The sequence below is a fragment of the Grammomys surdaster genome, unplaced genomic scaffold (genome assembly GCF_004785775.1).
Source record: "Grammomys surdaster isolate TR1022 unplaced genomic scaffold, NIH_TR_1.0 125928, whole genome shotgun sequence".
In the NCBI taxonomy this organism is placed as follows: Eukaryota; Metazoa; Chordata; class Mammalia; order Rodentia; family Muridae; genus Grammomys; species Grammomys surdaster.
Window position 1 is genome coordinate 226,641 of NW_021620751.1, and position 27,816 is coordinate 254,456.

Genomic DNA, 27,816 nt, shown 5'->3' on the forward strand with positions numbered 1-27,816 from the left:
GGAAGAAGATTACTTTCTTGCTTTTTCTAGCGTATAATTTCCCTCCTTGTATTGGCATTTTCCCTTTCTTATCCTTTTTCAGGCTGGATTTGTGGAAAGATATTGTGTAAACTTGGTTTTGTCATGGAATACCTTGGTTTCTCCATCTATGGTAATTTATAGTTTTTCTGGATACACTAGCCTGGCATTCATATTCTGTTAGGGTCTGTATGACTTCTGTCCAGGATCTTCTGGCTTTTATAGTATCTGATGTGATGTCTGGTGTAATTCTGATAGGTCTGCCTTTACTTGACCCATTTCCCTTACTGCTTTTAATAATCTTTCTTTGTTTTGTGCATCTAGCATTTTGATTATTATATAATGGGAGGAATTTCTTTTCTGGTCTAGTTGATTTGGAGTTTTGTAGACTTCTTGCATATTCATAGGAATCTCTTTCTTTAGGATAGGGAAGGCTTCTTTTATAATTTTGTTGAAGATATTTACTAGCCTTTTAAGTTGTGAATCCTCACACTCTTCAATATCTCTTCTATATCTTCTACTATCCTTAGGTTTGGTCTTCTCATTGTGTCCTGGATTTCCTGGATGTTTGGGGTTAGGAGCTTTTCACACTTTGTATTTTCTTTGACTATTGTGTCAGTATTTTCTATGGTATCTTCTGCACCTGAGATTCTCTCTTTTAGTTCTTGGATTCTTTTGGTGATGCTTGCATCTATGACTCTTGATCTCTTTCTTAGGTTTTCTATCTCTAGGGTAATCTCCCTTTGTGAGTTCTTTATTGTTTCTACTTCCATTTTTATGTCCTTGATGGTTTTGCTCAATTCCTTCATTTGTTTGGTTGTGTTTTCTTATAATTCTTTAAGGTATTTTTGTGTTTCCTCTTTAAGGGCTTCTACCTGTTTACCTGTGTTCTCCTGTATTTCTTTGAGGGAGTTATTTATGTCCTTCTTAAAATCTTCTATCATCATGATGAGAAGTGATTTCCAATCTGAGTCTTGCTTTTCTGGTGTGATAGGGTATTTCCTCACTGTATCTGACTGAAGCCTGTCTTTCATATTATCTTGGTTGGGTCAGAACTCCTGAGACTCCAGCTGTCTCTGTGATCCTGTGATCCTGAGATCCTGGATGTAAGAACTCCTAGGAATCAGGATGCCTCTGTGATCCTGATATCCTGGTGTGACCAATCTCCTGAGATCCTGTGATCCTGTGATCCCATGTTCCTGGGTGTATTAGAGCTGCTGGAGTCTATCATCCTCTGGTTTTGTGGGGTTGAGTGCAGAACTCAAGGTCTGCTAAGGGCACCAATGCAGATTGAAGGAACCTGTGTTCCTGCCCAAGAGTGACTTCCTAGGTCCTCTAGTGTCCTGGTTACTCCCTATTTGGGGCAAGTTTTTCTGCCTCCTTACCTACAATCCTGGACGTATTAGAGCTCCTGGAAGTCCAGCCTCCTCTGGGTGTTGTGGGGTTGAGTACAATGCTAGTGTTCAAGGACTGCCCAGGGCACCAGCACAGATAGGAAGAAACCTGGGTCACTGGCCAGGAGTGAGTTCCTGGGTACCCAGGGGTCCTGGCTACTCCCTGTTTGAGGCCATTGTCACTGCCTCCTTACCTATGATCCTGGCCATGTTAGAGGTCCAAGAATTCCAGCCTCCTCTGATCACACGCTTTTACACATAAAATCAATACAGTTGGCCTATGGACACATCATGACACAGTGATGCAAAATTTATGAAATAACAAGATAATATTTGCCTCTAAAAGAGCAAGAGACTACCAATACAACTCTAAGAATTTCAAAATTGAGAAATGTTAGGCAATTTTGCTTTACTGGAAAATACTGTTGAACAATCTGACAAAATTAGAAATGAAGTACACATAATGAATGGCATGTATCCAGAAATAAATCTCATTATAAAGAATCAAACATAGACATGTTAATAACTACTAAGTCAACAAAATGGAGTTAGAGTAGCAAACCTTTTTGAGGTGTTTATTTTTTTAATTAAAAATATATATATTTTTATACAATGTATCCTGATAATAGTTTCCCCTTCATCTACTCCTCTCAGTTCTCTCTCCTCTTCCCCCTTCTTGATCTACTGCCTTTCTGTCTATCATTAGAAGAAACATCAGGCTTTTAAAAGATAACAACCAAATATGACTAAAGAAAATATAGTAAGTTGAAGCAAAATTATCATATAGATGGTGGACACAGCAACTCCATAAGAGGAAAAGAATACCAAAAGCTAGCACAGGAGTCAGAGATCAACTTGTTCTCACAGTCAGGAATCCCACAAAACTAAGCTAATAGGCTACGGTATATATGCAGGAGGACCTACTGTGGACCTGGATCCTGCCTGTGCTTGCTTCTTCAGTCTCTGTGAGCTCACTTTCTTCTGGCATAGTTGATTGAGAGGGACTTGTTCTTCTGGTGTCATCCATCTACTCTGACTCTTAGTACTAACAGCAAGTCAGTTAGAAGAGTATCTAACATTGAATGTTAGTTACATGAAACAACTCAGCAGTCATATAAGTGGAAAAACAAATTAAAATGACTTTAGAAAGTTTCAAAGACATTTTAAATGATTAGATGTTGAGCTTTGAGTTGTTTAAAGAAGTTAAGGGATCCCATCCTGAAAAAACACACAGAGCCACAATTATTTTTTAAAAATCATAGGAAAATGTATTTCTATTTTTTGAAAGTTTGAGACATCCAGGTTTAAGAGCATCAAGGGATTCCTAATGAACTTTCCCAAATGGCACTATCTGGTTTACTTTTTTCATCAACTTGGCAAAATCCTGTACAAAGAAAAAAGGAAAACATCAATAGAAAAATAACATTTGAGATCATGACATATTTACTATTAGACAAACATCCTGCTTCACAGTAGATACCCTAAGTGTCAGAATATAATGTGGTAATACATTCCAGACCAACATAGAAGAGGCTGAAATTACATGCAAAAAAATTATCTCTCAGAAATTAAGGAAATGGCAAGTCTGTGAGAAAGAAGAAAACTCATGAATTTATTACTGTCAGGCCAATTGTATAAGACATGGCTAAGGGAGTCCTGTACTAGAAGGAAAAAAAGGATAGCACCATAACCGTATGAATATGTGAAAGACAAAAGCAATAGCTGAGCTAATACAGAAAGGAGAGAAGAAAATAATCATAAATTATACATTATATGCTGATATCATTAAAGTGAATAAGTAAGAGAAAAGTAAACTAGCATATACAAACAAGATTAAAAACTGAACAAGATGATATGTACCTATGCTTTGTCATCCAAGCCTCCCTGTGGATGCCTTTCCCCTAACAGGGCTGCCTTGTCTAGCCTCAATAGGATAAGATGTGACTAGTCCTACTTCAATTCGACATGCCAGAGGGGCTCCATATCCAAGGTAGACCTCCTCTTCAAGAAGTAAAAGAGAGAGAGGATGGAGGAAAGGTAGGTGAGAGGGAGGGGCTGGGAGAAAGGAAGGAGTGGAAGCTGTGTTGAGAATGTAAAGAAAGTTAACTAATTCATGAATAAAAAGAAATTCACTTCAAGAGTAAGAACACATGGACTTAAAACAAAAGATTAAACAATAAATATGATGCAAATAGAAACATAAAATGAGTTCTGGAGTTACATTAAATTAGAATTAAGAAAGACACATTTCAAAAGTGATTAACAGTTTTGTAGGTTTTTTTAATTAATTGGTTTTTTTTATTTATTTGCTCTACATCCTATTTTCTGCCTCCCTCTGGTCCACTCCTTTCCATATTCCTTCCTTCCATTCCTCTCCCTTTCTCTTCTATGCAGGTAGGAGCTCCGCTGGGTATTCCCCCCCACCATGGTAAATCAGGTCTCTGTGGAAGTGCATCCTCTCCCACTGAGGCCAGACAAGGCAGCCAGCTAGAAGAACATATCTGATGTGCAGGCAACAGCTTTTGGGATAGCTCAGCTCCAATTGTTAGGGACTCACATGAAGATCAAACTACAGATCTGCTACAAATGTGCAAGTGAGGCCTAGAATTCAGCCTTTGTATGGTCTTTGGTTGATGGTTCAGCCTCTGAAGATCCCCAAGCTGCATCTACTGTTTAAATGTGAGTATCTGGATCTGAGTCAGATGCTGGGTAGAGCCTCTTAGAGCCTCTTAAAGAATGAATAATCATGCTAGGTAGAAAGAGAATGGGAAGACTTCTCGCTGATTTTAGTGGCATTCCTTTAAGTTTTTCTCCATTCATTTTGATATTGGCTATTGGCTGGCTGTGTGCTATGTTTAGGTATATGCTTTGTATCCCTGATCTCTCTGATACTTTTAATAGGAAAGGGGAGTTGGATTATGTCAAAAGCATTTTCAGCACATAATGAGATAATCGTGAGATTCTTTTGAGTCTGTTTTGTGGTATATAGACTTTTGAATTAAGAGCTATTGATTCTTTGAATGTCAGTGTCTGCCATTGTGTCTCTCTTTTCATTTCTGATTTTGTTTATTTGAATACTGTCTCTCTGCCTTTTGGTTTGTTTAGTTAAGTGTTTGTTTATCTCCTTAAATACTAAAGAACGAACTCTTCCGGCTGGAGACATGATTCAGCAGTTAAGAGCACTGACTGCTCTTCTAGAGGTCCCAAGTTTAATTCCCAGCAACCACGTGGTGGCGCACTACCATTTGAAATGGGATCTAATGTCCTTTTTTTTTTTTTTTTTTTTTTTTTTTTTTTTTTTGCTTTGACTGAAGACAGCTACTGTGTACTTGTATAAGTAACAAATAAAGAAAAAAAAAAAAGAACCAACTCATGGTTACGTCCATACTTTGTATTATTTTCTTTGTTACTAACTAATTAATTTCTGCCCTGAATTTCCTACTACTCCTTTTTTGTTTGTTTGTTAGTTTGTTTTTTGTTTTTGTTTGTTTTTGTTTTCTTGAGACAGGATTTCTCTGTAGAGCCCTGGCTGCCTGGCTGTCCTGGAACTCACTCTGTAGACCAGGCTGGCCTCTACCTCAGAAATCCGCCTGCCTCTGCCTCCCAAGTGCTGGGATTAAAGGCATGTGCTACCACTGCCTGGCTCTACTCCTCTTTTGTATGGAAACACTTAATGCTATAACCATTCTTCTTAGCACTGCTTTCATAGTGTCCCATGAATTTCGGTTTGTTGTGCCTTCATTTTCACTGAATTCTAGAAAATATTTGGTTTCTTTATTTCTTTCCTTACCCACAGATCACTGAGCAGAGAGTTGTTCAATTTCCAAGCGTATGTACCATTTTATTTCATTGTTTCTGTTGTTGAAGCTTTAATCCATAGTGGCCTGATAAGATACCAGGTATTGTTTGAATTTTCTTGTATCTGTTGCGGCTTGCTTTGTGACTGATTATATGGTCAATTTTGAAGAAGGATTCATGAGGTGCTGAGATGAATGTATATTCTTTTGTGTTTGGGTGAAATGTTTTATACACATCTGTTGGGCCCATTTGCTTAATAATGTTTATTAGTTTCATTTTTTTTTCTGTTTAGATTTTTCTTGATGTCCAATTAATTGATGACACTGGGGTGTTGAGGTCACCCATTATTAATGTGTGTGGTTCAAAGTGTGATTTAAGCTTTAGCAACATTTATTTTACAAATTTGGGTTCCTTTGCGCTTGGGGCATAGATATTCAGAATTGAGATATCAACTAGGTAGATTTTTTTCTTTGATGAATATGAAGTGCCCTTCTTTGTATCTTTTGATTAATTTTTGTTGAAATTATATTTTATTAGGCATTAAAATGGATACTCCAGCTTTCTTCTTGGGCCTATTTGTTTTTTAAAACTTATTTCTAGCCCTTTACTCTGAAGTAAGGTCTGTCTTTACTGGTGAAGTATATTTTTTTAAAATAAAACATCCATTCTATTACTCTGTGTCTTTTTACTGGAGAACTGAGCCCATTCATATGGAGAGATACTAATGACAAGTGATTGTTAATTCTTGTTATTTTGATGTTGGTGGTGTTACGGTTAGTGTGTGTTTGTGTGTGTGTGAGTGTGTGTGCGCGTGTGTGTATGCTGTCTTTTCTTTGTTTTTGCTGGTATGGAATTACTTATTTGCTGTGTTATCTTATTTTTTTTTGTTAGAGTTTTCCTTCTTGTTTTTTCAGTAGGGCTTGATTCATGGATAATGTTTTCTGAATTTGGATTTGTCTTGAAAAATTTTTCCTCCATCTGTGATGATACAGAATTTTGCTTGGTATACTAATCTGGGTTGGAATCTGTGGGTTTTTAGAGGTTATAAGATATCTTTTCAGTCTCTTCTAGATTTTAGAGTCTCTGTTCAGAAGACTCTAATTCTGAGTATAATTCTGTTAGTTCTGACTATGTATGTTACCTGTATCTTTTCCCCTTGCTGCTTTTAATATCTATCCTTTGTTCTGTAGATTTTGTATTTTGATTATTATGTGGTGGGAGAATTTTCTTCTCTGGTACATTCTATTGGTGTTCTGTAAGTTTTTGTTTATTAACTGGCATCTCTTTCTGTAGGGTGGAAAAGTTTTCTTCTCACATTTTGTTGGAAATATTTTCTGGACCTTAGACCTGGGACTCTTCATCTTCTTTTCCTATTACTCATAGGTTAGGCCTTTTCATGGTATGCCAGATTTTCTAAATGTTTTGTGTCAGGAATGTTTTAGATTTAACATTCTATTTGACTGATGTATGAATTTCTTCTATTGTATCTTCTATATCTGAGATTCTTTCTTTTGTCTCGTATATTCTGTTGATGACACTTGCATTTGTTGTTCCTGATTCCTTCCCTTGTTTTCAATCTCCAATATTCCCCTAGTTTGTCTTTTCTCTATTGCTTCTATTTCTACTTTTTGATTTTACACAGTTTTATTTCGTTCACCTGTTTCTTTGTATTTTTATGTACATCTTTGAGTGATTTAATAGCTTCCTCTTTAAAGATCGCTATCTGTTTGATTGTATTTTCTGGCTTTTTTTTTTTTTAAAGGATTTCTTCATTTCCCCTTTAAAGGCCTCTATCATCGCTAGAAGATTAGATTAATGGTCATTTTCTTGTGCTTTGTTTGTGTTAGGATACCCATGGCTTGCTGCAGTAGGGTAGCTGTGCTCTAAGGCTGTCTTATTGCTGTGGCTTTTGTCATTGTGGCTTTTGGAGGACCAGTAGCCATCTTGATGGCTTTGGCCCTGGATGTTCCTTCCCTAGTAATCATCGTGATAGGGGTTAACCTGAATGTTTCTGGTGTGGTAGGCCTCTAATGGGTATCCTTGGGTTGTATGGTTTAGGATCCATAGGTCTATATGGTTCAGGTTCTGCCTGTCTAATCAAGATGTGCAAAGGGTTGGGAGGAGAATGGAGGTCCAGAGGGATAGCATTCTGCTAAGGGTAGCTTAACATACCCATAGAGGTTTCAGTGAGCAAGAAGGATGGGTAGAGGAACGGAAGCTAACTTGTATGGTCCTGAGTTCACCAGTCTGGGTCTGATTAAAGTAGGTGGAGAGGTAGCAGGAGAATGTATTAACAGTTTTAAATAGGAAGTTTGAGGAAAAGAAATCACAAGTGTAAACACATGTGAATGAGGTGAGAACATGTAGCTCTACTCAAGAAGTGTTGCTAGATGTAATGATTATTAATTATGGTTGTTATGACAACACAACATAAACAAAATGGTTCCAGTCTCTCAGGCCTAGTGGCAGTTAAGGGAAATCAAATAAAATTTACAGTTTTTATGGACTGCACTTTTCTAGACTGTGAGGTGATCAGTATAGAAAGTAACTAAATTTGCTTGAAGAACAACACAGTACATGCCATTTATATTCTATTATATAATTATAGAAAAGTTTAAAATAACTCAAACCTTGGAGATTTTATAAGGAATTTAATTTTGGCATCTGACGTCACTATGCCACAATCAGCACTGTCAGTGCCTTCTGTACACACTCACCTACTTACCTCACAGATATTAGTATGGGATACAGTAGTAAGATCTACCTGCTTCTATCCACCATAACCAGAGCTATCTTCTCTGCCACACCTTCCCCTTCATGAGGTGATGAAGCTCTGAACCTATGAAGTTATTCCAGATCCAGTCTTGTGTTGAAAATCGTAACATTGAAGTCTTAGTATTGATTTGACGGTTTGGACATCACAGAGGTTGTGTGACTGTGACTGAGACTTGTATTCAACTCCAAGTGAGTGGTGATGCACAGTCTGTGTAAATCTCTATTGAGCAACCTGACATAAGAATGAGTAAGTGCTTTGAGTACAGTTCAAGAAACTTCCCTGTGGAACCAAAGGGGCCAGACTTGGAGGATACCTGAATATAGCGTAAGATAGTCAATATTTCATATGGCATATATAAAATGAAACTTCATACAGCATTAGATAGGACTTTAGATGGGATACATACACACACACATACACACACACACACACACACACACACACAGACACACACACATATTTATAGTTATAAAAAGCCAGGATGTCTTTATGAATAAAGGAAAGTATACAATACTTGACAACAATAAAAATATATTTCCTTCATCTAGTGAATATACTCTAGTACTGGGGAGACAAACCTGAAGAAAAGAGAAAGAATAAACAGTAAACAAAGAGAGGGCATATCAACTGCTTACATTATATGTTAATGACAAAATCTCCATAAGACTAAAAACAAAAACTCCTTAAGGCAGTAAAGACAGAACATTAAATGATTTATTGAGAGAATCACAACAGGTCATTATAAGAAATCAAAAGTAAAGAACCAAAATAGTATTGGCAAGCATATATCAGATGAGTGGGTGGCAGAAGACAGGAAATAAAGGTCTAATCCGCAAACAGAGACTTCAAGCAGAACAAGACAGGCGAGAGTATCCAAGGGGGAGAGAGAGAGAGAGAGAGAGAGAGAGAGAGAGAGAGAGAGAGAGAGAGAGAGAGAGAGAGAGAGAGGAAATGTTATAAATGTAGAGAGAAAAGATATCCAAAACGAATGCCTTGTCTTAAAATGACAACAGAAAATGACATCTTTTATGAGTCTGATGAGGATTAAAAGACTTTAATGAATTTAATGAATGTCTTTATCATTGGGAACTACAACTACAGAGTTGACATGAAGATTTCAGTCTCTCTACTTGCTTGCTTTTCTGCCTTTTAATGTTTGCAGTGAGTATTGCCTCATGTCATGTCCGTTTTGGTAATGCGCCCAGATTTTTGCTAAACTGCAAACTTTCTTTTAACTCTCATTTTTGTGAAACCCCAAGGTGGGAGAAGAAACAGAAGCAGGGAGGTGTATATGTCCAAGCAGAGAAAACGTTTGCTTGGTGTTTGCAAAAGGAAAATATTTAGTAGCTAAGTGTATATCTTCAGGTATTCCTAATTTGCTAACTGTGCTCTGCTGTTATTTAAACTTAATTCTTGTTTAAGACAATTAAAAATATCCAGGGGGTGGGTATGGATGTAAATATGAGTTTCTATAGTTTGTACGTCAAAATATGAGCTTGTCCTAAGAATAAAACATAAAAGTTAAGAACAAAACTGTATAAGTTTAAGATGACATTGCACAATTTTCCATCCATGTTAGTATATCTAGTGTCTTTGGTTGCTCACGCATAAGCAGTCATATTGCTTTATTGTGAATTATAAAGGTAAACATTTAGAATGTAGTTAGGTATTATGCTGGAATTACAGACAACTGTATGTCCTTCTTTGACTAGGGATAGGACTCTGTGAAATTGAATTGCTATTTTTCTGCTCTATTTTTGTAGACAAGTCTAGGTGAGTATCAGAGACACTTTTATTCTATGTCTTAGAAACTTTCCACCCCCTTTCCACTTATTCCTTGGGCAACAGATGCTGGAGCTATGTTGTAACACCTGTGATTTACAATAAACCAGCATGTCTATGTATCTATGTAAAGGTGCATTAAGTAGACCTACAGCTCCCAAATCAGATCTAAGGCTTCTTTAGCAGCAAATCAAGCATGCATGATAACAGCAACCTAGCCAACATCTTGGAACTGATGAGGTTATTAAAAAAAAGTACCTATTATCTATTATTGTTACTTTGTTAGACCAGTTAATCCCCTTCTAGATTCTAAACCATATCCTTATAATGTTAGATAAGTACAGCATGTACTTCCTCAACAAAGAAAACTCTCTCCATCAAATAGAGACTATCCAACTACATATCGTAAGATATAAATGGTTTCAGGCTAGTCCTGCACCAATAAGAGATTTACTAATTAGGGATTTAATCTCACCAACAGTTATGGACTTGCTTTAAGTTTTTATTTTATTTTAGTCTAGTTACATATACCTTTCTTTCCAATTTCATGTAATATAAATTTTAAGGTGAATTCTATTATGTTTTAAATTTCCACCAAAATTAATCTGTTTCATTTCTTATTTGATTGATTTGAGTCTTCAATATATTTGAGAAAATTATGCTTTAATGTGTCTGTGTACAAAGCACTGAAGAAGTGTGTTAGATACATTTCATGTACATTATCATTTACCTCTTATATTTCTCTATATTTTGATGACCTGTGTATTGATATGAGTGAGATATTTCACTCACTAGAATAATAGATTTTGAATTTTATATGTGGCTTTAGATTTATTAGTGTTTCCTTTCTGAAATTGTTAAATCTGTGTTGGTACATATGCATTTAGAATCATAACACAGTCGTGATGGATTGTTTCCAGCAAGGAATATATATATATATATTACATTTGGTGCCATTGCCATTCAATTCATCTCTTTCTTCTATTGCAACATTATGTACATTTTTTTACAACATCCTATTAACCTGTATGTTCCATTCAGGTATTTTAAAAACATTTTTTATTTAGGGAATCTAATTATTCTCTGTTGATTCCAGATGTTCTCAACTTGACAAGTGAGAATATCAATCATATAATTTTTTTGTTAATTATTAATAGGTTATCTAACATGGATTGATCTCATTTTTTGATTGTCCTTCATTTCTATTATCTTGACTCATGATACTAGTTCAATTTTTTTTCCTCTAGCAGTAACAAAATTATCCTAATTTTTACCAAGATAAAAACAAATCCAACAGGAAAACTCCACAAGATCAGAGAAAGAATATATAAAGAAAAAAATCAGAAGAGACTATATGCTTATAAAGGTGATCACTAAGTGTGGCCTGGTTCTAATTCTGCCATTGGGGTATTCAGACACAGATGAGTACTGAGTTGGTATGAAAGGAATGAAGCTTGTCTGGTCAGCATGGGTTAGAGGGTTAGTCTTAACTGCTCTTGTCTGCCAGTCAAGGTCTAGCAAGAGAGAGTGTGAGGATGGAAGGGTAAGAGACACAAAGAACAGAGACAAGATAGAGGGTCTGATCAAGTCTTGTTTATTGAAAGGAAATCCTGGGTATTTATAGGCTTTACCACATGCCTTACCCTCGTGGACAAGCAGGGGAACACAGCTGAAGGCACTATGTCATGTGTCTTGCAGCGTGGATACCACATGCGCCTTGCAGCTGGGGGCACTAAACAGCAAAACAAGATATGTGAGAAAAAAAAGATGTTTATCAGAGTGTGCGCCACTGTTGTGGGCTATTGAAAACAAGTCTCTTGTCAGAGTACATGGCTTGAGATGGCTGCAAAGATGATAGCCACTTTCTGCTAGGAGTTGGCTCCCAACACTTAACTGCCTGGGGTCAAGGGGTGATGGGCCTGGGAGAAGCCTAGTCTGAGACAGATTTTCAGTATTACAGCTTTCTTCTGGGGGTGTGTAAAAGGACTATATTATCTTTGGGGAGTGGGTAGGAAGTTTTGAGGATGAGTGTACATTATTGGTTCATACCAAGATGTTAGAAATTCTTCATTTACTGCAGAGGAATGCCAGATGTTTAAGCTTATTTAGCCTGTAGACTACTTGTACCTTGGCATACAATCTCAGAACCTGGAGGAGGTTTTTAGGTTTTGAACATGTCTCAACTGCATTCTGGCTTAGGGTCAACCCCCTGCTTGCATGACATACTTTGCCCTACAATTAACAATAAAACATGGAGATTTGCTACACTAACCAGTGACATTTTTATTAAATGTTGATTGAAGTAAACATGTATCAACCTTGATGGAGGGACTTAGTAACTATTTTTTCATTTCCTACCTGTGAATTTATATATAGAGAGGATGATAATATTTGATGGGACCAATAGGCCTAAAATAATTGAGTTCTGTTTCCAATATTGATCTAACTATTTGTGAATGATCATAGAACACAGGGTAAAAAGATTTAAAGAGCCAGAGAGCCAAGCTGTCTGCTTTGATGTTGCACCTTTGAGAAATATCAGGAAAGTTACATTCATGCAGTGCCAACTACATGGGTGCCTCAACAAGATCTGAATAAGGATGACACTCATATTCATGCTAGTATGGGAAGAGGCCAGTCTCACCCTGGCCCTAACTGTATACAAAATTATCATAGGCACCTAAGGAATGCTGAGAGTGGGAGAGAAATTGTCTTTTCCAGGGAAGAACCTCTCAACTGAAATGCTTAAAGATCAAAGTATGACAATGGTGGACATTTTTTATTTGATCCTGTCCAGTAGATTTTCACTATATAAATTTATCCTAAAATATTAGGTTACACATTTAAACAGCCTACTCTTACTTTTATGGTACTATCTCTTTTATCTCAATGCTGAAAGGTACAACTGTCATAAGAGTTATGTATCTCTTTTATAACATTCATCAAAGCATATCAGAACAGCATAAGGATGACAAGCAGAGTTGCTGAGATCGAATATCAAAGCTAAGTTTACCTTAGTCAAAACTTCTATTGGTTCCATCATTCATGTAATTCATTTCAGGTGCATTTCATGTGTTTTGATGACACTTATTCCAAAACAGTACAAGTGTTCTACAGTGATGTGGTAGAACTTAGAATATTAGAAGGCAAACAACATATGAGATTCTATGAAATGAGAATTAAGTAATAGGGTTATTTCCTGTTACGCTTTGAATGAGAAATGTCTCAGATAGGCTGATATAATTGAACACTTGCTCCAAAATTGGCAATGCTCTTTGAGGTTATGGATTTTAAAGGACTTAAATATTACTAGAGGAAGAACATCACTGGAGCAAGTTTTCATAGTTTGTACCTAAGCCCAACTTTCTTCTCACTCTGCTTTCTATATGTGGTTGAGATGTGATGAGTGAGCTTCCTCCTCTGGCTGCCTGCTGGCCTGTCTTCCTGTCCATCATACATTCTAGGGTCTATAACCATAATTCAAAACACAGTGTTTTGTTTTTCCCTTGAGATGTTTATGTTCAGCACATTTGATTACAGCAAAAATAGTAAACATTATACATCCTTGTTTCTTACTTATTTTATCAGCTACAAATTTTTACTTTTCCAATGGTTGAACAAAGGTCATGAATTATTTCTTCCCTACCTGACTGCAGAACATTCTTCATTATCAGCATTTGACACAGAAGTGTACATTTTAAAATCCTACAAATTTTCTATAAAAACATACAGAGGGAACAACCTTGCTTTAGTGCTATAGAAATTATTTAAATCCTGGCCTGGGGTTTTCACACTACCTTTGTATTTAAGATCTCAGATGAAACACACACACATACACACACACAGCATTTACAGTTCAAATAAGCCTTAAACAACTCGACTTGGACACCTGCTTTCTCTCTTTAATGTTAGAATATACTTTCCTATAGAAACTTTGAGTTACATAGGATTTCATCTGGGATGATCTCAACTTCAACTGGCCAACCCTCAGAGCCACAATCTTATGGCTCACCTAACACATGGCTACTTCTCAAGATCCTCATGTTCCTCTCTGATCCCAAGTGTGAGAAACTCCAACTCCACTCTTCTGCCCAGCTATTGGCTGTTGGTATCTTTACTTACCAATAAGAAATAATGTGGGGACAGGTTCACTCAATGTTTTATTGTGTGTTACCTTTTGTCTTTGGGGCAACCAGTATTCAGGGCCCCAAATAAGCTTCAGAATGCAAGCAGCATTATGCCAATCCACTATATTCTAATATGACACAATCACTTACTTTTTAATAGTCAACACATTCTTTTATAAGTATTAATTGAGAACATTCATAAACAGTCCTTGAAAATATGAATAAATTTTCTGTACTGTTTAGAGAATGAGATTTTGATCATGTGATTTTTGTCTATAATTTCTGTGGAACCTACATATTCCTACCAGTTAAACCTGAAATCTAAAATAAATAACCCTTTGCTTCAGACTACAAAAAATTAAGATGATTACAGAAAAAATAAATTGCTATGTGAGTGCTTAGAGTGTCTGAGTTAGCTTTTTTAAAAATAATATATAGATATATGAATACTGACAAAGCCATATCAGTCAGTCAACAGGGTGTCAAGCGAGGGAGTGAGGATTGGAAAAGAAAAACAGACAAATTTACAACATGACTCAAGCCTGTGCTGAGGCTGAAAGAGCTATATTTCTCTCCAGCATGCTTTTATATCTTTTAGGTATATCCAAAAACCACAGTCAGTTCTTAGATCAAATACAGTAATCAAGTAAAACAGTAAACAAGGAGATCATACAAGAAAGTAATCAAGCAGAGTAGTGAGCAAAAGGATCACACAAGGTAATAATTGTGTAAAGTAGTAAGCAAAGAGATCACATAAGGTAGTAATTAAGCAAAATAGGAAACAAAACCATTGGTCACTGTTTCTGATATTCTTATCTGAGTCTACATCCTTGTCTGAGCCCAGTGAAAAATGCCAGATTCCTAGAAGTGGCATCAAAAGCTCTCATCATCTCCCTCTTTTTTATTTCATAAACAAGACTGCACCTGTCTCTTAGGTGATTGTGACAAGAATGCCTCCTTGCCCATTTTGGAATTTACATTTTCATAAGCAGTGTAATTCTGTCTTAGGTTGGTAAGGCACTGTACAGAAAATTATCTGTCATTGGATGACAGCCTGTTAGATTAGTAACTCTGTCTTGGGATCTATTTTAGTTTCAAGCCATGTATTTTGGCAGTCGACATGTTGATGTTGTTAAAAGCAAGTTTTACCACAATAGATAGGGAAGGGATAAAAGTATTCCTAGGACAAGAAGGGCCAACATGATCAATCTATATAAGCCATTCTTTTTTTTTTTTTTTTCTTTTTTTTTTATTGGATGATTTATTTACATTTCCTATGTTGTCCCCTTACCCCATCCCCCACCACCCCCTCGGAACCCCCAATCCCCTCGCCCCTCCTCCTCCTTCTCTGTGGATGTAACCTCTATCTACACCCCCCCCACTCCCACCTCCCCACCCTCAAAATTCCCACCCCCTGGGGCATCCAGCCTTCATGAGGTCAAGGTTCTCTTCTTCCACCTATGCCCAGCAGGGCCCTCCACTTTTACATATTCAGCTGAAGCCCTGGATCCCCCCCTAAGTGCTCCCAGGCTGGTGGTTTAGACCCTGGGAGCTGTGGTTGGTTGGTATTGTTGCTCTCCTCATGGTGCCACAAACCCTTTCAGCTCCTTCAGTCTTCACTCTAACTCCTCTATTGAGAACCCCATGATCAGTTCAATGGCTAGTTGTGAGCATCTGCCTCTGAATATGTCTGACTCTTGAAGGCCTCTGAGGAGATATCCATATCAGGCTCTTATCAGCATGCACTTCCTGTCTTCCACATCAGCATCTACCTTTGGTGATTGCACATGGGATAGATACTCAGGTGGGGTGGTCTTGAGACGGCCCCTCCTTCAGTTTCTGTCCCTCACTTTGTCTCCATATTTGCTCCCTTGAGTATTTTGTTGCTCCTTCTAAGAAGGACCGAATCACCCTCACTTGGTCTTCCTTCTTTATGGGCTTCATGTGGCCTGTGAGTTGCATCTTGGGCATTTCAAGGTTCTAGGCTAATATCCAATAATCAGTGAGTGAATACCATGTGTCTTCTTTTGTGATTGGCTTACCTCACTCAGGATGATAATTTCTAGTTCCATCCATTTACCTAGGAACCTCTCGAATTCATTGTTTTTAATAGCTGAGTAATACTCCATTGTGTAAATATACCACATTTTTTGAATCCATTCCTCAGTTGAAGGACATCTGGGTTCTTTCCAGCTCCTGGCTATTATAAATAAGGCTGCTATGAACATAGTTGAGCATATGTCCTTGTTATATGTTCGAGCATCTTCTGGGTATATGCCTAGGAGTGGTATAGCTGGATCCTCGGGTAATGCTATGTCCAATTTTCTGAGGAACCGCCAGACTGATTTCCAAAGTGGTTGCACCATCTTGCAGTCCCACCAACAATGGAGGAGTGTTCCTCTTTCTCCACACCCTCGCCAGCATCTACTATCACCTGAGTTTTTAATCTTAGCCATTCTGACTGGTGTGAGATGGAATCTCAGGGTTGTTTTGATTTGCATTTCCCTGACGACTAAGGATGCTGAACATTTCTTTAGATGCTTCTCGGCCATTCGAGTTTCTTCCGTTGAAAATTCTTTGTTAAGCTCTATACCCCATTTTTTAATAGGGTAATTTGGTTGTCTGGAGTCTAATTTCTTGAGTTCTTTGTATATATTGGATATTAGCCCTCTATCAGATGAAGGATTGGTAAAGATCTTTTCCCAATTTGTTGGTTGTCGTTTTGTCCTATTGACAGTGTCCTTTGCCTTACAGAAACTTTGCAATTTTATGAAGTCCCATTTGTCAATTCTCGATCTTAGAGCATATGCCATTGGAGTTCTGTTCAGGAACTTTTCCCCTGTGCCCAAGTATTCGAGGCTTTTCCCCACCTTCTCTTCTATTAGTTTCAGTGTATCTGGTTTTATGTGGAGGTCCTTTATCCACATAGACTTGAGCTTTGTACAAGGAGATAAGAATGGATCAATTTTCATTCTTCTACATGTTGTCTTCCAGTTGAACCAGCACCATTTGTTGAAAATGCTGTCCTTTTTCCACTGGACAGTTTTAGCTCCTTTGTCAAAGATCAAGTGACCATAGGAGTGTGGGTTCATTTCTGGGTCTTCAATTCTATTCCATTGATCTTCCTGCCTGTCTCTGTACCAATACCAGGTAGTTTTTATCACTATTGCTCTGTAGTACAGCTTGAGGTCAGGGATGGTAATTCCTCCAGAAGTTCTTTTATTGTTGAGAATAGTTTTCGCTATACTGGGTTTTTTGTTATTCCATATGAATTTGAGAATTTCCTTTTCTAACTCTGTGAAGAATTGAGTTGGGATTTTAATGGGGATTGCATTGAATCTGTAGATTGCTTTTGGCAAGATGGCCATTTTTATTATATTAATCCTGCCAATCCATGAGCATGGGAGATCTTTCCATCTTCTGAGATCTTCTTCAATTTCTTTCTTCAGAGACTTGAAGTTCTTGTCATACAGGTCTTTCACTTGCTTGGTTAGATTCACACCAAGGTATTTTATATTATTTGCAACTATTGTGAAGGGTGTCATTTCCCTAATTTCTTTTTCAGTCTGTTTATCTTTCATGTAGAGGAAGGCTACTGATTTGTTTGAGTTGATTTTATAACCAGCCACTTTGCTGAAGTTGTTTATCAGGTTTAGGAGTTCTCTGGTGGAAGTTTGGGGGTCACTTAAGTATACTATCATATCATCTGCAAATAGCGATATTTTGACTTCTTCCTTTCCTATTTGTATCCCTTTGACTTCTTTTTGCTGTCTAATTGCTCTGGCTAAGACTTCCAGTACTATATTGAATAGGTAGGGGGAGAGTGGGCAACCTTGTCTAGTCCCTGATTTTAGTGGGATTGCTTCAAGTTTCTCTCCATTTAGCTTGATGTTGGCTACTGGTTTGCTGTAAATTGCTTTTACTATGTTTAGGTAGGGGCCTTGAATTCCTGATCTTTCCAAGACTTTTATCATGAAGGGATGTTGAATTTTGTCAAATGCTTTCTCAGCATCTAGTGAGATGATCATGTGGTTTTTTTCTTTAAGTTTGTTTATATAGTGGATTACATTGATGGATTTCCGAATATTGAACCATCCCTGCATTCCTGGGATAAAACCTACTTGATCATGATGGATGATTGTTTTGATGTGGTCTTGGATTCGGTTTGCTAGAATTTTATTGAGTATTTTTGCATCGATGTTCATAAGGGAGATTGGTCTGAAGTTCTCTTTCTTTGTTGGGTCCTTGTGGGGTTTGGGTATGAGTGTAATTGTAGCTTCATAGAACGAATTGGGTAGTGTTCCTTCTGTCTCTATTTTGTGGAATAGTTTGAAGAGAATTGGTATTAGGTCTTCCTTGAAGGTCTGATAGAATTCAGCACTAAAACCATCTGGTCCTGGGCTTTTTTTAGTGGGGAGGCTTTTGATGACTGCTGCTATTTCCTGAGGGGTTATGGGACTATTTAGATGGTTTATCTGCTCCTGGTTTAACTTCGGTACCTGGTATCTGTCTAGGAAATTGTCCATTTCATCCAGGTTTTCCAGTTTTGTTGAGTATAGGCCTTTGTAGTAGGATCTGATGATTTTTTGAATTTCTTCAGTTTCTGTTGTTATGTCTCCCTTTTCAGTTCTGATTTTATTAATTTGGATACTGTCTCTGTGCCCTCTGGTTAATCTGGCTAAGGGTTTATCTACCTTGTTGATTTTCTCAAAGAACCAACTCCTGGTTTTATTGATATTTTGTATTGTTCTTTCTGTTTCTATTTGGTTGATTTCAGCCCTGAGTTTGATTATTTCCTGCCTTCTACTCCTCCTGGGTGTATTTGCTTCTTTTTGTTCTAGAGCTTTTAGTTGTGCAGTCAACTTGTTAGTGTGTGCTCTTTCCAGTTTCTTTTTGTAGGCACTTAGAGCTATGAGCTTTCCTCTTAGCACTGCCTTCATGGAGTCCCACAAGTTTTGGTATGATGTGTCCTCATTTTCATTGAATTCTAAAAAGTCTTTTATTTCTTTCTTTATTTCTTCCTTGACCAAGTCATCATTGAGTAGAGAGTTGTTCAGTTTCCATGTGTACGTGGGTTTTCCATTGTTTTTGTCATTATTAAATACCAGTCTTAGTCCGTGGTGATCTGATAAGATGCAAGGGATTATTTCAATCTTTTTGTATCTGTAGAGGCTTGTTTTGTGACCAATTATATGGTCTATTTTGGAGAAGGTACCATGAGGTGCTGAGAAAAAGGTATATTCTTTTGTTTTAGGATGAAATGTTCTATAGATGTCTGTTAAGTCCATTTGGTTCATAACTTCTGTTAATTTCAAAGTGTCTCTGTTTAGTTTCTGTTTCCATGATCTGTCCATTGCTGAGAGTGGGGTGTTGAAATCCCCCACTATTATTGTGTGAGGTGTAATGTGTGTTTTGAGCTTTAGTAAAGTTTCTTTTATGTATGTAGGTGCCCTTGCATTTGGAGCATAGATGTTCAGAATTGAGAGTTCACCTTGGTAGATTTTTCCTTTGATGAGTATGAAGTGTCCTTCCTTATCTTTTTTGATTAATTTTGGATGAAAGTCGATTTTATTTGATATTAGAATGGCTACTCCAGCTTGTTTCTTGGGACCATTGGCTTGAAAAATTGTTTTCCACCCTTTTATTCTGAGGTAGTGTCTGTCTTTGTCACTGAGGTGCGTTTCTTGTATGCAGCAAAATTCTGGGTCTTGTTTGTGTATCCAGTCTGATAGTCTGCGTCTTTTTATTGGGGAATTGAGACCATTGATGTTAAGAGATATTAAGGAAAAATGATTGTTGCTTCCTGTTATTTTTGTTATTAGAGGTAAAGTTATGTTTGTATCTTTTTTGGGGGTTGTTGGAAGATTACTTACTTGCTTTTCCTAGGTTGTAGTTTCCCTCCTTGTGTTGGCATTTTCCATCAATTATCCTTTGAAGTGCTGGGTTTGTGGGAAGATATTGTGCAAATTTGGTTTTGTCATGGAATATCTTGGTTTCACCATCTATAGTGATTGAGAGTTTTGCTGGGTATAGTAATCTGGGCTGGCAATTGTGTTCTCTTAGTGTCTGTATGATGTCAGTCCAGGCTCTTCTGGCTTTTATAGTCTCTGGTGAGAAGTCTGGTGTAATTCTTATAGGTCTGCCTTTATATGTTACTTGACCTTTTTCCCTTACTGCTTTTAGTATTTTTTCTTTGTTTTGTGCATCTGATGTTTTGATTATTATGTGACGGGAGGTATTTCTTTTCTGGTCTAGTCTATTTGGTGTTCTGTAGGCTTCTTGTATGTTTATGGGCATCTTGTTCTTTAGGTTAGGGAAGTTTTCCTCAATAATTTTGTTGAAGATATTTACTGGCCCTTTAAGTTGGGAATCTTCATTCTCATCTATGCCTATTATCCTTAGGTTTGGTCTTCTCATTGTGTCCTGGATTTCCTGGATGTTTTGAGTTAGGAGTTTTTTGCGTTTTGCATTTTCTTTGACAACTGTGTCAATATTTTCCACCGTATCTTCTGCATTTGAGATTCTCTCTTCTATCTCTTGTATTCGGTTGGTGATGCTTGCGTCTGTGACTCCTGATCTCTTTCTTAGGTTTTCTATCTCCATGGTTGTCTCCCTTTGAACTTTCTTTATTGTTTCTATTTCTAGTTTCAGATCCTGAATGTTTTTGTTTAATTCCTTCTTTGTGTTTTCTTCCATTTCTTTAAGGGATTTCTGTGATTCCTCTTTAAGGGCTTCTATCTGTTTACTTGTACTCTCCTGTATTTCTTTAAGGGAGTTACTTAATTCCTTCTTATAATCCTCTATCATCATCATGAGAAGTGATTTTAATTCTGAATCCTGCTTTTCAGGTGTGATGGGGTGTTCAGGGCTTGCTATATTGGGAGAATTGGGCACTGATGATGCCAAGAAACTTTGGTTTCCGTTGCTTATGTTCCTGCGCTTGCCTTTCGCCATCTGGTTAACTCTAGTGGTACCTGCCCTCACTGTGTAAAACTGGAGTCTGTATTTCAGGTATCTTGCTTATTGCAGAGCTCCTCAGAGTCCAGAGGTCTCTGTGGTCTTATGCTCCTAATCTCCTGGGTGGAATAACTCCTGGGACTCAGGCCACCTCTTGGATCTGGAAATCCTTCTGCTCTGAGTGCAGTGGGTCCTCGATGACTCAGGATTCAGTTTCAGCTGCTCTGAGTGCAGTGGCTCCAGCTGCTCTGAGTGCAGTGGCTCCTGGATGACTCAGGATTCAGTTTCTCAACAGGACAGGAGCAGACCGACTCTGTGTCACCTGCTCTGAGTACAGTGGCTCCTGGATGACTCAGGATTCAGTTTCTCCACAGGACAGGAGCAGACCAACTCTGTGTCTGTTCCAGCCCGGAGGACCAGGCAGGGGCAGAAGGGAAGTGGAATTCCGGAGGGGCGGGGTTTGGGTAGCTGCTGTGCCCTGGATGTCCCTGGCTCCCTGATCTATCTCTGGGGTTTAGGGAGTGAGATGGAGTTCTTACCAGCTGCTCTGAGTGCAGTGGCCCCTGGATGACTCAGGATTCAGTTTCTCAACAGGACGGGAGCAGACCGACTCTGTGTCTGCCCCAGCCCGGAGGACCAGGCAGGGGCAGAAGGGAAGTGGAATTCCGGAGGGGCGGGGTTTGGGTAGCTGCTGTGCCCTGGATGTCCCTGGCTCCCCGATCTATCTCTGGGGTTTAGGGAGTGAGATGGAGTTCTTACCAGCTGCTCTGAGTGCAGTGGCTCCTGGATGACTCAGGATTCAGTTTCTCCACAGGACGGGAGCAGACCGACTCTGTGTCTGCTCCAGCCCGGAGGACCAGGCAGGGGCAGAAGGCTATATAAGCCATTCTTGAAGCCTGACCAAGATTGAAATACTGACCTTAAGCCATAAATCAGGATGAGCAAGAAAAAAGGAATGCCATGCAATCCTGGGATGAGTTTGCTTTGAACTTCATATTCCTTAAATTAATGATCTCCTTACAGAAAGTTAGACTATTTAGAATGGTGTTAGAGTTATGCCAAATACCCTGCAAGTCTTGTTGAAATTTCCGTTGATAGTTAGATGGCATTCAAGATGACTTCTTAATCTTAAGCTCTGACCTTCCTCTCCAATAGTTTGAACAGTATCAGTAAGAATGTCAATTTATTGTTCTAGACATCTATCTGATTCTTCTTGATTACTCAGAGAATTAGTAACATTTTTTCTTGCTAAATGACTAACAAAAGTAGCTGTTTTAACTTCTTATATCAAAGCAATTGCAGAAGCAATTATGCTAGCTATTAATATAATCAAAGCTGCTATACCAGCAATAATCAAGCCCATTACCCTCCTGCTTCTGCTCAAACTCTGACTCACTTCTTCCAGTATTTCCAAGTCTTTTCCAGATTACCAAGGTCCTGTAATACTCACAAGCAATAATACAAAAGCTGGTTGATAAATCACCATAACAGACATGTGAGATTTCAGTACACTAACACAATTAGAAAGTGTACAATTAATACAAATTTCACTAAATACCATAAAAGAAACAAAAGTAATTTTGACAAGACCAATTAATAATAAATTCATATTTAAAGGAAACACACAAATATACCTATACTATTCTTCACAAAGTAAACAGAAATCCCATCACCAAATGCATTGAAAGTCATAGTCCTATTATAAGTTGGCTCCATTGTTAAGGGAGATCATGACAATCTCCAGTCTAGACCACACTGCTGCATGTATCAGTGGTAGGTCAGGAACATAGGCCCAATACAGCTTCCCTGTAACCATTGTCAGGGCACTCAGCAAGATCACAGTCAGTACCATTCTTTCTCCCAGCATCAACATTTGTCACTGATCACACTGGCAGCTACCATGCTTCTTCAGCATCCTGAAGAAGAAAAAAAATAAACACAAACATGCCCTCTTTCCCATATTAATACATGATTGTGATCACGCCATATGCCAATAAGTGGATCTTTCCATTTCACCTAGGCATAAATATGTCAATTTGTAGGTTGCCATAGACACTTAGCAAAAATTTCCTTGCATAGAAATTTTTAAAGATTTAAATAAATTTGTGGTATATGTAATTCTCCCTTATTTATTTCATGAGGATATTGTTTTAAAATTCCATGTTCCTGTCCCACAATACCTTGTCCTCGAGAATTATATAAAATCCCAGTAATATGGTTAATATTAAATTGTCAATAAAAAAATCTCAAAAGCTTGGCTGCAATAGCCAGTTCCATTATTGGTTTTAATCTGATTTCGAATAGCCAGCATTGAAAAACAAAGGAGGCAATGAGTCATCACAATTTTAGTTGCCTCTCCTGATAAAGCAGTTGCAAAAACAAAGCTTGAGAAGGTATCAGTAGTCACATGTACATATTTTACTTTTCCAAAGTCAGAAATAGGCGTAACATCCATTTGCCATAATTGATTAGGTACCAGTCTTAGAGGACTAATACAGTTATGTGGTGGATGAAGAAACTGAGGACATTCAGTACAAGTCATTACAATTTGAAGTGCACATTCTCAAGAGAGGCAAATTGTAAGAAATTGTCTTCTGATATTGATTATCCAATTTGCCTAGAAAGTTTGCCCATGCAATAGGCCAAATGTCAGTGTCAACTTCATGTTCATGTTCCTTCTCTTTCTACACAGTGTCCCAGATAGAGGGGACAAATGTTCTTCTGAAACCCATTTCCTCTCTCATGTAAACTATCTCTGATCAGGATCCAAAGACTAAAAGCATCTATGAGAATTATCTTTGCTCCTCTATAATCCATCATAACTCTAAACACATAGACAAAATACATTCTCCCATTACCTTGTCTTTTTACATGGTTTATTTCAAATCTACTTTAGTTTCCTATATCTTTCATGTACATTCTACCATTACCTTGTCTCTGTTTACAAAATGTATTTTCTATTGGCCCAAATCTTGTATCTTTCTTTCCCTTTCATTTCCTTTTTGAGTATTGCTCTCTCAGTGGTGTCCTTCAACTGTATCCTCCTTCCCTGAGCCTCACTTTGGGTGCCATCTGACCAAGCCAGCTTAATCAGTCAACAGAGTCTCAATCCAGGGAGTGAGGATTGAAAAAGAAAACAGGTAGACAAAATTGCAACACAACTCCAGCCTGTACTGATGCTGAAGCAGCTTTAGTTCTCTCCAGCCTGCTTTTATATCATTCTAGGTATATCCAAAACACATGGTCAGTTCTTAGATCAAAGACAGTCATCAAGAAAAGTAGTAAACTAGGAGATCACACAAGAAAGTAATCAAGCAGAGTAGTAAGCAAAATGATCACACAAGGTAATAATTCATTAAAGTAGTAAGCAAAGAGACCACATGAGGTAGTAATTTGTTGGCCTGTGTGCTGAAGGCTTAGGACAGAGGTCTCTGGCCCGGCCAGCTGTGAAGGCTCAGACAAAGGGGAGAGAGTGTGGGCAGGGAGGGGAAATTACCTCCGCTGCCTCCTCTGCTTCAGCTACCTCCACCTCAATCTCTGCTGTAACCTCTTCAGTTGCTTCAAGACATTGCACCTGTTGTTGTGTGCTGAATTGGGCCAGACAGAGTTGGTGAGAGGTCAACAATCTAGCAAGGAGTGTAGGGAAGCTCCTGATGGTGTTTCCAGAGAGCAGATCTCTTTCCCAGTAGTAGTATAACAGCTCTTTTGACAGAAGCTCTCAGACAAAGGAGTAATTATTTCCTACCCTCTGGATAGGATTCTTATATACAGTTTTGGGGTGGGTTAGGGTCTAGCAGCAAGTACTTTCTATTGGCTTGTTCTGACAGCTTGGGGATAGTTTATCTACATGTGTGAGGGCTTGGAGTGCTACTTCTATCTGACCGATGGCCACAGACCTCGCTATGGGGGCTGTAGTGGGCTGTAGCTTTCTGAAAGAAGCCAGGAGCCCAGAAGCATGACTCAACATCACCAAGGGTCACCAGGGTTTAAAGCCTGAGGTAGACCAGGTACCCAGTTCCCTTCATAGCCTACTGACTCACAGTAATAAAGCAAAGAAGTAAACAAAGCCGATAGTCACTGTTTCTAATATTCTTATCTGAGCCTACTTCCTTGTCTGAACCCAGTGACAAATACCAAATTCCTATAAGCGGCATGAAAACATCTCAAGAGAATACTGTAGTATCAGCCTAGAAGTGGCATGAAAACATCTCAAGAGAATACTGTAGTATCAGTCTAGAAGAAAGAGACAAATGGACAATATTCAAATACGTGAAGGTTAATACTTTGATTTTTATTTAATTGTTATATTTGTTTACATTCCAGATGACATCTCCTTCCCACAGTTTTTCAACCCATTCCACCTCCCACTTGTCTCCAAAGGTGTGTTCTGCCTGTCCCACTATACCAGCCATCTCCCTTCACTGAGTACTCAAGTCTCTACAGGATTAGGCACATCCTATCCTGCTTGGGCCAGCCCAGGGAGTCTTCTGCTATCAGAAGCCTTAGGCCAGTCCTTATATACTCCCTGGTTACTGGCCATGTCTCTAGGAGCTCCTAAAGATCCAGATTAAATGCAAACTTCATCAATATTCCAACTCAATTCTTAACAGAAATAGAAAGAACAATTCTCAAATTCTTCTGGAATAATAAACAAAAAACCCAGGACATTGTGAAGTATTCTCAAAAATAAGAGAATTTAAGGGAGAATCACCATCTCTGACCTCAAGCTGTAGTATGGAGAAATCTTAATAAAAGCCACATGGTATTGGTACAGAGATAAACAGGTAGATCAATGGAATAGAATTGAAGACCCAGAATTAAATCCACACATCTATGATCATCTGATCTTTGACAAAGTATCCAAAACCATCCAGTGGAAAAAAGACATCATATTCAACAAATGGTACTGGCCTAAATCATGGTCTCAGCATGTTGAAGAATGCAAACTGATCCATTTTTATTTCTTGTACAAAGCTCAAGTCCAAGTAGATCTAGGATCTCTACATAAAACAAGATACACTGAATCTAATAGAACAGAAAGTGGCCTTGAACACTTCGGCACAGAGGAAAATTTCCTGAACAGAACACCAGTGTTTAGGTTCTAAGATCAAGTATAGACAAATGGGATCTCATAAAATTGAAAAGCTACTGTAAGGCAAAGGACATTGTCAACAGGACAAAATTGCACCCTACAGATTGTGAAAAGGTCTTTACCATCAGTGCATCTGAGAGAGGGCTGATAACCAGTATACACAAAGAACTCGATAAGTTCCAGAGACCACACAACCCTATTAAAAATGGGGTACAGAACTAAACAAAGAATTCTGAACTGAGGAATCTTGAATGGACAAAAAGTGCCTAAAGAAATGTTCAACCACCTTAGTCATCAGGGAATGGCAGATCAAAACAACCATGAGATTCCACGTTACACCAGTCAGAATGCCTAAGATGTAAAACTCAAGTGACATCACATGCTGGCAAGATGTGGAGAATGAGGAACACACATTTATTGCTGGTGGGATTAGAAGCTGGTACAACCACTCTGGAAATTAGTTTGGTGGTTCCTAAGAAAGTTGTACATATTACTACCTGAGGACCCAGCTATACCACTTCTGGGCATATACTCAAAAAGATGCTCCAACATATAACAAGGACACATGCTCCACTATGTTCATAGAGGCCTTATTTAAAGTATCCAGAAGCTGGAAAGAACCTAGATGTCCTTCAAAAGAGGAGTGGATACAGAAAATGTGGTACATTTACACAATTGAGTACTACTTAGCTATTAAAGAGAATGACTTCATGAAATTCTTAGGCAAATGGATGAAACTAGAAATTATTGTCCTAAGTGAAGTAACCCAGTCACAAAAGAATACACATGGTATGTACTCATTGATAAATGGATATTAGGAAAAAAGCTCAGAATGTCCAAGATAAAATTCACAGACTGTATGAAGCTCAAGAAGAAGGAAGGCTAATGTGTGGATGCTTCTGTCCTACTTAGAAGGGGGAACAAAATAATCAAAGGAAGTAGAGACAGGGAGAGATCTGGGAGGGAGAAAGGAGGGGGAGCGAAAATTTAACAAAATCAGGTGTGGGAGCATAAGAAGGAAAGTACAGAGGAACAAGAAATTGAAACAAGGTATGTAGCTGGAGAAGGGGAACTGGAGGTAGCCACTAGAAAGTCCCAGATGTCAAAAATTCAGGAGGCTCCCAGGACCCAACGGGATGACATTAACTGAAATATCCAACAAAGGGGAGAGAGAACCTATAGAGACCATATTCAGAGGTTAGACACAGCTCCTGTTTGAGGGTTGGGGCCAACCATCCATATCAAAAATATGAACACAGGATTGTTCCTGTCTAAAAGACTGGAGCAGAGACTTAAGGAAAGGTCATCCAGAGGGTTCGATCCCATCTGCAGACACCAAACCCAGACACTATTGCTGATGCCAAGAATGGACTGCTGTCAGGAGCTTGTTATAGGTGTCCCCTAAGAGACTCTGCCAGAACCTGACCAATACAGGAGTGGATGCTTGCAGTTAAGCATAGGATTGAGCACATGGATCCCAAAGGAGGAGTCAGGGGAAAGGCTAAAGGCACTGAAGGAGATTGCAACCTCATAGGAAGAACAACAATGTCAATCAACAAGGTCCACAAAGAAATAAATCACCAACCAAAGAGTACACACGGAGGGACCCATGGCTCCAGTTGTATATGTAGCAGAGGATTGCCTTATCTGACATAAATGGAAGGAGAAGGCCTTGATCTTGTGGAGGCTTGATGCCCCTATGTACGGGAATGCTAGGGCTGTGAGGTGGGCGTGGGTGGGTCAGTGATGGACCACCTTTGTAGAAGCAGGGGGCAGGACTATGGGATAGGGGGTTTGGGGAGAGAAAACCAGGGAGAGGGATAACATTTGAAGTGTAAATAAATAAAAAAAACAATAATTAAAAAGAAATAT

The 27,816-nt window shown here is 38.4% G+C and overlaps 1 protein-coding gene and 1 long non-coding RNA gene across 2 annotated transcripts in view; one reads left to right on the forward strand and one right to left on the reverse strand.

The window, feature by feature from the left end:
- Nucleotides 1-27,816, reverse strand: part of LOC114608600 (UDP-glucuronosyltransferase 2B17-like) — a 109,711-nt gene that overhangs the window by 43,829 nt on the left and 38,066 nt on the right. The window lies entirely within an intron of this gene.
- On the forward strand, nucleotides 3,350-25,882 carry LOC114608605. The gene is made up of 3 exons (XR_003709392.1): nucleotides 3,350-3,449; nucleotides 3,807-4,091; nucleotides 25,176-25,882. It is a non-coding gene; the product is annotated as an uncharacterized LOC114608605 (long non-coding RNA).